The following is a 9674-nucleotide window of genomic DNA, read 5'->3' on the forward strand; positions in this document are numbered from 1 at the left end:
AGCTAATAGTTAGTAGTAGCGTGGGTTAAACCCGCGCTACTACTAACTTTGTTAGTAGTAGCGTGTGCCACCCACGCTACTGCTATTACGTACACGCGCTACTACTAATGAAATAGCAGTAGCGTGGGTTAACAACCAACGCTACTAGTATCATTTATACTAGTAGCGCTCAGTTTCCTCCCCACGCCACTACTAACTTATTAGAAATTAAAAAAAAATAAACCAGTACACATTATTACACCAGCATTAGAACACATCCAGTAAGAGCATACATAATTGACATGGGTCCTATTTCATGGTTAACTGGACACCTAAGCCAATAAATGAGCCAAAACCCCATCATTATGCATTGGTACTCACGATTGACCACTTCAAAGAACATGCAAGTATGTATGCCATTAACAATTGCAAACATGAGTTTCTTTGTATCTACTATCACACAGTTCCTCATTCTACCTGTTCTCACTCCAATAATAAGAAAAATGAAAAGGAAAAATAGAGATAATCTGCCGCAATCGCACTTCGGTGTCATGGATTCCGTCTGGCGCTTCAACATCTCATTATCCTGCAGCAATGGAAATTTTCCCAAAATTACCTTTTGCAACAACATAAAATTGCATTGAGATTTCAGAATTAAACATAGGCATATCTCATAGTTTAAAACAAAGGCACTCAACGGAAAAGTGCATAAATTGAGAGAAAACCTTTGGCTAGAATAGCAACACAGCAGAGGAGCTACGTTCGGTGGCGGAGCTCACTAATCGGTGGAGAAGGTCGAACTACCAAGTAGGTAGCAGCACGACACAGGAGCACCTATGTTAATGCTGCCCACACAGTTGATTTAACTCTTACTAGTTCTTACTTGTTCTTACTAAATTTACCAAGTAATAACTATAATAATAAACGTGTCCAGACCTCTTTTTTGGACTTAGGACTCCACATACTGCAGCCTATATGCTGTAAGCAGTTTGCGTCACTACTAAAACAGAACTGAGGTAGAGAGTTTGGTGATGATCATATTAAGTTTAACCAACATTTCACAATTCACATTAGCAAAGATTAAACAAAATCATATGACAGCCCTATCAATTCCTACTTAACACTTGGAACAAAAAGCATCAAGATAGAACTCAGGAATCAGTAAGTCAGTAAGTTTACCATCGATCATATTCGAAACATATCATACGCATCTTACATATTACAATGAAAGTCTGCATTATGCAGATCAACGGCCTAGGTGGATAACGATCTAGGACAGAATATGATTGAGCACTAGGAGCAAACACGCTGTAATTTTGAAGAACAGAGCAGTGTTCAAGTCCCCAACAGACCACAACCCCAGACAAGAATAGCGTTGTTCTTTCTTCAAATTACCATACACGGGGAAACAATGACAAGACTGGTTTGTTTTAAAAAAAAGGAAGAGGATGATTAAGTGGTTTTACTTCAGACCAACAACATGTCAAACAAATCACTCTACCAAGGGTACAACTATGAGGTAGGTTGCACCAAACTCTCATCGGAGAGAGGAATAAAAAACGAGAGAGAGAGAGAGAGAGAGAGAGAGAGAGAGAGAGAGAGGACCTTCTATCGTGTGGGCAGTAGCAGGGTCGGAGCAGCCACTCGCCTCGTCGTCCTCCTATCATAGCAGCAGATTTCTGCTTGACAAGCAGATAGGAGCACAAAACGCACGCATCAGGTGGCGTCAAGCACATGGCTGCATGTATAACAAAAGGAAAGGCAACTCTCTTCATTTTTCAGTTTCTAAACTAAATACAAAATGATTGTGAAATCTTAGGCATAACCAAAGGAAAGCAGATTCGCAAAATCACTTGAACTTGCTTATACTACACATACAAAGTCCATTTTTTTTACTGTTAATATTGATGTTATAACATGTTCAGTTACAAAGATGCAAACTGCACTAGAGTGATTTCAAATCTTGCCACCAGCATGAGTCGAGTTGAGTTGCTAACTAACGAAAGACAAGCACAATGCATATACAAGGTAAATTTTGTAAATACAGGTGGCCAACGTAATTTATTCAGTTTGAAACTTGAGGTGTTGCAAAGTATTGTGCTTCATTTGTTCAAGAATACAGGTAAGTTGGATTGCAAGACCTCTCCTCTTCTCCTCTCTGAAAAAATAATTACTTGCTGTGGTGCAGCAAGAAATCGGAGGAAGGAGACGAACAGAGGGTAAGGGGGAGAAGAGAAATGCTTACCTTTCCCCACTTTGGAGGAGAGCCATTGAATATGTATGAGCATTCAGGGGCCGACCAGTTTGGTGAACGCAGCCCCAATCACCACACCAGCTCCAAGTGCAACTGATGCCCAGCGGGTTGTTGGGCTACCTGTATAAAATAACACAAGTCACAAACATGCATTAGACCATAGATTTAGTGACAGTTACTTCACGAAGTGTAAATTTGAGTTCTTCTCAAAGTGTTTCTTTCGGCATATGCCAACTCTGAATAATTAACAAGTAAATAAGATTATAAAATTTGAGAACATTCAAGAAAAATGCATGAATAATTGCTAGGCAAACTAATAATTATGGATTATCGGATGGAAAACAGACAATTCACATAGCCAAATAACTTTTTTAATAGTTCCCTTACCAACATCAGATACACAGTAACAAGTTGCATTGCTTACTTTATAGAACTTGTGAAATCAAACTCATTTTGGATACAAATAAAAGGACTCCAAGTTATTCAACAGAATATGATACAGGGAAACAGTTTGAGATTAGTTGATAACAAGCATCACATAGACATCAATGGACAAGCCCCTAAAGTTCGAGAATGAAACTGACTTAGGACTCCACATACTGCAGCCTATATGGTGTAAGCAGTTTGCCTAGCAATTATTCATGCATTTTTCTTGAATACCACAATCCCAATCAGACAAAGCGTTGTTCTTTCTCTAAAAAAATACCAGACACGAGGAAATGATGGTAAGACTGAATTATTTTCAGAACCATGATTCACCATAACCATTCCGAGAGCATGACTAACACCAGGAAAGCATTGTTCACACCAATAAAATCACAAACAAAAGTTTCCCTGGCTAACAGTCAAAGCCATCACATAGCCTAGCCCAATTCAAGCACGTCCTGCTATTCATACACTGGCTGACGAATCAATTGAAATGAGACTCTGGCCTCTGCAGAATACAAACATACAGGAAATAAAACGTAAGCGATTTTTTGCTTAGAATCATCGGAATCTCAGAGCACTCGACGCAAATTTGGGGCTCCAATCGCGCAGGAAAAAATCAATCTACAGCACCCTAAAGCAGGGCATGCGCATTAGTAACGTTCCCAAATGTTTTTGCCTGGAGGAGCGCGCCCTACCTATGCAGCTAGGGAATCCCTCATCAGATTAGGCCAATCGAGATGGAACACGAGCATTATTTTTGCGCAACCCTAGATCATGAGATACCCACGGAGGCGCGGCGAACAGATCTCGTGATGCAGCGAGGGGAATGGAGAGGTGAGGCGGAGGGGGTTGGGGGCTTACGGAAGAGGATGAGGCCTCCGAAGGCGCCGGCGAGGGAGGAGTAGGCGACGCGGCGGATGGAGAGGTCGAGGCAGGCGTCCCACTTGGCGTCGAGGTCGTACCGCGGCGGGATACCGGACCTGGTGGGCGGGGACGGCTTCGTTGCCGGCACCGGGGCCGGGGCGGGGGCGGGCAGCGGCGCGAGACGAGGAGCGGCGGGCGCGCGGCCGCCGGCGTGGCGCACTTGGCGTGGGTATGGGGGCGGACGGACGGAGGAGAGGAGGTGGAAGGGAGGCCGGCGGCGAGTGGGTTGGGACAGGAGAGGAGGTTGGGGATCTGAATCGGGCTGCGTTTTTTTTGAGACAGACGGGGGGTGGGTGGTGTGGGACGGTTGGTGGGGTGGGAGGTGGTGGTGGGGTGGGAGTGTGGATCGGACCGGGGTGGACACGCTTAGTAGTAGCATGGGGGTCTTACCTGCGCTATTACTACTTAGTAGTAGCGCCATTTTATACCCCTCGCTACTACTATGGCCTATCCCGGGGGCATTGTTGGAGACCATTTAGTAGCAGCGCGGGTTTATACCCCTTGCTACTACTATCAACTTAGTAGTAGCGCGGTTTTTATACCCCTCGCTACTACTAATTAGCAGTAGCGCCCATTTTTAAACCGCGCTACTGATAAACTTCTGTGTATAAGATTTTCCCTAGTAGTGATAAAATATCAAGTATTTGTAATGCTATCTTGTTATGCAAACTTTACTTAGACTTTTGATGACTTGGTGCATTTAGTTTACGTCGCCACACAGATTTGGTAGTAGCCATCAACCATCATGTCTTCTGGCCTGCAGCTTGCCAACCTCGCATGTTCGAACTTCGAACCCAAGACGCCACTGCTTCTTCTAGGTCCCGCAGCTTGATCCCGCCAAGGTAACCATCTGTCCTCTCCCATATTGGACAAATTTTGTAGGTTAAGTAATGAGATTTTATTCTTGGTGTTGTTGAGGAAGTCTTTGGCGTCTTGGCATGTAGTTTTAGTGACATGTGGTTATAATTAGTCAGCCGAGTAACCCACATAGGCTGTTAATCTGAAGTCAAATTACACATTACTTTTCAATTTTTTCTTCTAGGGATTATTGAGTACCCTGTACTTATCTCTGCATCTATTCTCGGTGTCATTTTCTGAATTTGGTAAGGTGCATATTTTTTGGCAAATAGAGCAGGCTGGAGGAGGAAGCAGAGAGGGAGATGGGAGAGGGAGAGGAGATCTCGGCCTGCACACTGCACCTCACGTCTCCCACAAGCTACAACAATGGGAGAACCGTATACACAGCATCCTTCTCAAAGCCTGCAGCTACTGCCTCCCCAAGCAATGCCAACCTGCAGCAACAAGGTGAGCTACGCTCTCTTTATGTAATACATATTTCATTCTATTATGTCCCTCTCTTTAATCTTCCGATAGTGAATAGGTTGGATTATAATAGAAATAGCTGATTTGATTATCCCTTGAAAGAAATATCTCCTATGCAGTCCTAAGGTGAAGTAAACAATGGGTTTTTGGGACAAAGCAAAGAGCATCATAAATGAAAAATAAATAAAATTGTGTCTAAACAATCACACTATTTCTATTACCATCTAACCGGTGCTCTTTTCATTATCTGATGAATGAGATAGAATAGTTGTAGCTGCTTAATTCATTTGTGATCAATCATGGTTTGTCATTTTTCGTTGCAGGCTTCATATAATTATAGTTGCAACTAATAAGGTCGTCAATTTTACTGAGGTCCATAAGATAATAATATCTCCATTAAGATGTGCAATGAAACATCGAAGGTATGCCCGTATGTTTCATCCAGATTCTTTTTAAATGCCTCCCATTTGAGTGCATGCTTTAGGGAGAAGCCTAATTTTTTAATTTAAACTATGGAATGTGGTCACCTAAATGAGAATATTCTAATTGGTCACCTCATTTTTTGTTTTCAATATTATAATGTATTCTAATTGTGAGATATGATCCACTGTCATATTATGCAAGTTATTTCTAACGCATTCTGATCATATCCTATATACATAAGAAGTTGATCCCCACTATCTTATTTATCTTAACATGCACACATGCCACCTCATCAAAGGTCCACCACTACATGCATGAGAAAATGTTTTCCATTATTAGTTGATCTCATGCACACCTTTCACCTCACCACACATGCCACCTCATCAAAGGTTCACTCAAAATGCATAATTTTTTTTCATTACATTATGCCACTTATATTAAAAATCTAACTACACAATAATCAAATATAATATATAATATTTAATTTTAGCTTAGTTCATATTTTTTGGCGGAATTAGTTATTAATTCAACTATGGAAGTTTCATACAATTAAATCACTAAAATATAGTGCAATCGGTTCCCGCAGCAACGCGCGGGGTATTCTCTAGTTTTTATAATAGCTGCTCCTATATTTTTGTCAGTGCTTGTTGTACTTTTTTTAAATGTTTCTTGGTAGGATCAGTTGTAAATAGTGGATGAATGCATACCTTTTCGACCTTAAGCATTTGGTTATGGTGATGTGGTGTTTTCTCTTTACAGATGATCCTTCTTCTTTCTTTTTTATTAAATAGACAAGTTGGATCCAGTGTGTATCCATATGTCCATATGTGCTTTGGGTGAATATGAAATGAAATATGGGAAAGTGGGCCTCTATTAGACATTGTAGCATGTGTCAAAATATAACCAACTTTGCAGTGTGTCGAAACATAACCAACTTCTTTCACAGGATTCTTTGCTAGCAATTAAAATATCCTGAGCAATCTGGAAAAGAGATAGCTTAAATCGATGCATGTGTAATTAACTCCATATATTATTTGGAGGAAGCGTTCAATACATGCATGTTTTCTCAAATTAGGTTGCCCCTGTTGTGTATATAAATGTGATGCTTCCTTCCATGACTAAACAGGCTGATGAGACCTTGTGGTTCCTTTTCCTTTTAAATTTCAGAGGCTTACATCCTTGTGATTCCTCATGACTCGGAAGGAGGAGCGCGGGCCGTAGAGTTGGAAGAGCAGGTTGAGACAGCCATGGCGCCTGCTGCAATGACCACGACCACTACATGAAAAGAAAGGTACTAACTAAACTACATCATATTCCTAGAATGTAGTAGCAGGTGAATTTCCTGCTTAGCACCCTGGAGTCATGGACAGATTCCAGGACTCCAGGCAATAATTTCAGTCCAAATTGCATTGCTTTTGGCATAACTAATTCCACTGCATTTTATTATTGCTTGGACCAACTGCTATGTACTGAACCTACTTATATCTATGTCATCCTTATGATGTACTCCCTCTGTCCAAATATTCTTGTCTTAGATTTGTCTAGATACGGATGTATCTAATACTAAAACGTGACTTGATACATCCGTATTTAGACAAATCTAAGACAAGAATTTTGGAACAGAGGGAGTAGCTTGCTATATTAGATTGGTCATTTTCTACAATCATTCTAATTTCCCTTTGCGCCGTTGGGTATTTACATACATATATAATCTACCTTGACATAGACCTATGACATTGTTAGGGTAAAATGGTCATTGCATTTAGATCCTTACAAAATGAATTGTTGTATGTCTGTCTCGGGTTTTTTATATCCATGGTGCTTTTCATTGGGATGCTGGTGTTTTAAAGGCATTAGGTTCCTGGTATTTTAAGCGAGAAAAATTGATCACATATGTCAGCTATTCATATTCATCTGAACTGATTAATTTATTTTGACTGCTGTTTCTTTCTACAGACAACAAAATCTATTAGGCCTACTCATGCTGGATTGGGCTCAGCCCGATTACAAAACAGTAGCAAATGAGAGGAATACAAGAAGTCAAGAAGACCCTTCTCTCCATGTCTTAAGTTTCACACTACCTCGCCTGGATCCGGAAATGCGGCTACAGTGACCTCGACATAGTCTAGGTACAAACCCTACCCCTCTTGATGGATCTCGGTTGATGAATCTTGGTCGACTCTTGCCCCTCATGCCTCTCCCTGTTTCTCCTGCTTGCTCCTGCTCTTTTCCCTGCTTTCTTTTACCCAATGTTCATAAAATAGGAAAGAACCATGGAAAAGAACCCAATGACGCCCGCAGATGCGGTCACCGTCTATTCTGATATGTTTACTATGCCTATATCCTCACTCTCCCACTCTTCATTTATCTGTCCGTCTATCTTTCACTTACTTTTCCTTCCTAAATTTCTATTTGATATACCATGGACAGTTGACTCTGAGATGTGCAAGTAGTAGATGGGAACCAGTCCAAATACAATTTACTATATGTTGTTGAGCTTAATTTGGAAGAGAATATGTTTGCCAATATTAATTTGTTGCTAATTGATACACATATGAGTACAGAGGATATACCAGTCGTACGAGTAAATGAAGATACGGTGAAAATGTATAGGTTTGGTTCTACTGTACCCTCCTCTATAAGTAACCAATGTGGTTGCTGATGTTTATACCATGATAAATCTCACTAGATACATACTAACAACAATCCTCTTGGTTTAAATTTGAAATTTACTAGGGATCCTTTTGGTTCTACTCTAGTTGTAATTGACATGCTGATTGGTTTGGTTATTCAGGTAGACACCCAGTGGTTAAGACTGTGTAGTGAGCCATGCCTTTGTGAGAGGACCAAGAAAAGAAAGGCATGTTGTACCTACCCTACATTCACAGTCATTATTAGCCCATTGTGGTACTTCAAATCTGATAAAGAATATATTTCATGACTGATACATGAGATTTGGAGTCTCGGTTCTGATATGTATGAACCTCCTTTTATTTTGTCATGTTGCTGATAATTCTGATATGGGACTATTTGTTCTGTTTATGACTTAGAAATAATGAAATGGCCTATATGTTAAGTTATCCTATTTTAATTATATTATGTTGTTGATGATGTATGGTTCTGGAATTTGAAGGTTAACATTCAGGTTGTTGGTATCTTGAATCTTTTTTGCTTTCTCTGAACTTGATGCAAACAGTTTGTCCTATCTGGCAGTAGCTCTGGCTTTTTGAAACAAATTTTGTCATGTGCTTTGCAAATTAATTATCTTGTTGACTTAGTATACTCAGTATACCATGTTTTTGATATATCTCTACTGTTTGTAATCGCCACTAAACTCATTAGTCTTGAAAGAATGCCATAATTTCCTTTGAATGTACAAGATTTATACATGGTGGGTCATGGCACTTGGACGGGCAATGTGCGCCAAGGCGCGCTTCGGTCTAGGGCCACAATAACATCAATTGGTCAAGCTTTGTCAAGGCGGCAGGGATCAGGGAGTATCAGATATGTTCCTTTGCCTTCGAAATTTCAAGTGCATTGTCTATAGAGAAATCATTATATGCCATATATCTCACAGATTGTTTGCATCAGGTTGCCTATGAAGCTCATTGACAAGGCAGTTGAATGAAGCCACTTATTTGCATCGGTTATCTATGACTATGTAGTTCGTTCTGTTTTATCATGCTCATACTCTATCCACTGCCTCTCTCGCATTCAAGCTTTTAGTATCAGACTTAATGTCAAGTGTCTTTTGTGTTCTCGTGAATGCACTAAACTCAATGCTTCCTTACAATAATGTCATGGTGATGTTGAACTCCATATTGTTGAACTCCATATTGTCTTGCTTCTACCATGTGAATATTTCTTCATTCTTTTGTTTTTTATCTTGTTTGAATATGTACTATAAACTTGGATTACTATTGACTTAACATCAACTGCTTGACCAAAATGTTGGACCGGCACCCTCGCGCCAAGGCGCGATTCCGATCTAGTCTGAAAGAACAAGAACCACTACACTTCTTTAGCATAGTCATCTTCCGAGGTGATGAAGACGAGGTGCCCAGCAAAGTTGGAGTATGACTCATGGCTCTGTGTGTTCGTGCACGCGTCAGCAAAGTTGGAGTAGGTTTTCTGGCGAGGTAAATACACCGCGAGTCATAGAAATTGCACGCGACGGTTGGTTTGGTGCACAAACTTGTAAAATACGTGTTCCTGGTTATCTAATTTGTCCCATCATTCATATATGGTGCTTTCTACCGTATCGGGTCGTATCCTGTGCACACGTGGCCTGGTAATCCACGTGCACTCTTCAGAAAGCACCCTTGCCCTCCGCAAAAAAAAC

At 40.7% G+C, this 9674-nt stretch overlaps 1 long non-coding RNA gene and 1 pseudogene across 1 annotated transcript; one reads left to right on the plus strand and one right to left on the minus strand.

Annotated features, from left to right (window-relative positions):
• Positions 1 to 1967: 1967 nt before the first annotated feature.
• Positions 1968 to 3965, minus strand: LOC123101128 (uncharacterized; annotated as a pseudogene).
• Positions 3966 to 7144: 3179 nt separating this feature from the next.
• Positions 7145 to 9166, plus strand: LOC123101986 (uncharacterized). Its single transcript, XR_006448685.1, has 2 exons — positions 7145 to 7461; positions 8127 to 9166. It is a non-coding gene; the product is annotated as an uncharacterized lncRNA (long non-coding RNA).
• The last annotated feature ends 508 nt before the right edge of the window (positions 9167 to 9674 follow it).

This window comes from Triticum aestivum, chromosome 5A, assembly GCF_018294505.1.
Source record: "Triticum aestivum cultivar Chinese Spring chromosome 5A, IWGSC CS RefSeq v2.1, whole genome shotgun sequence".
NCBI classification, from domain to species: Eukaryota; Viridiplantae; Streptophyta; class Magnoliopsida; order Poales; family Poaceae; genus Triticum; species Triticum aestivum.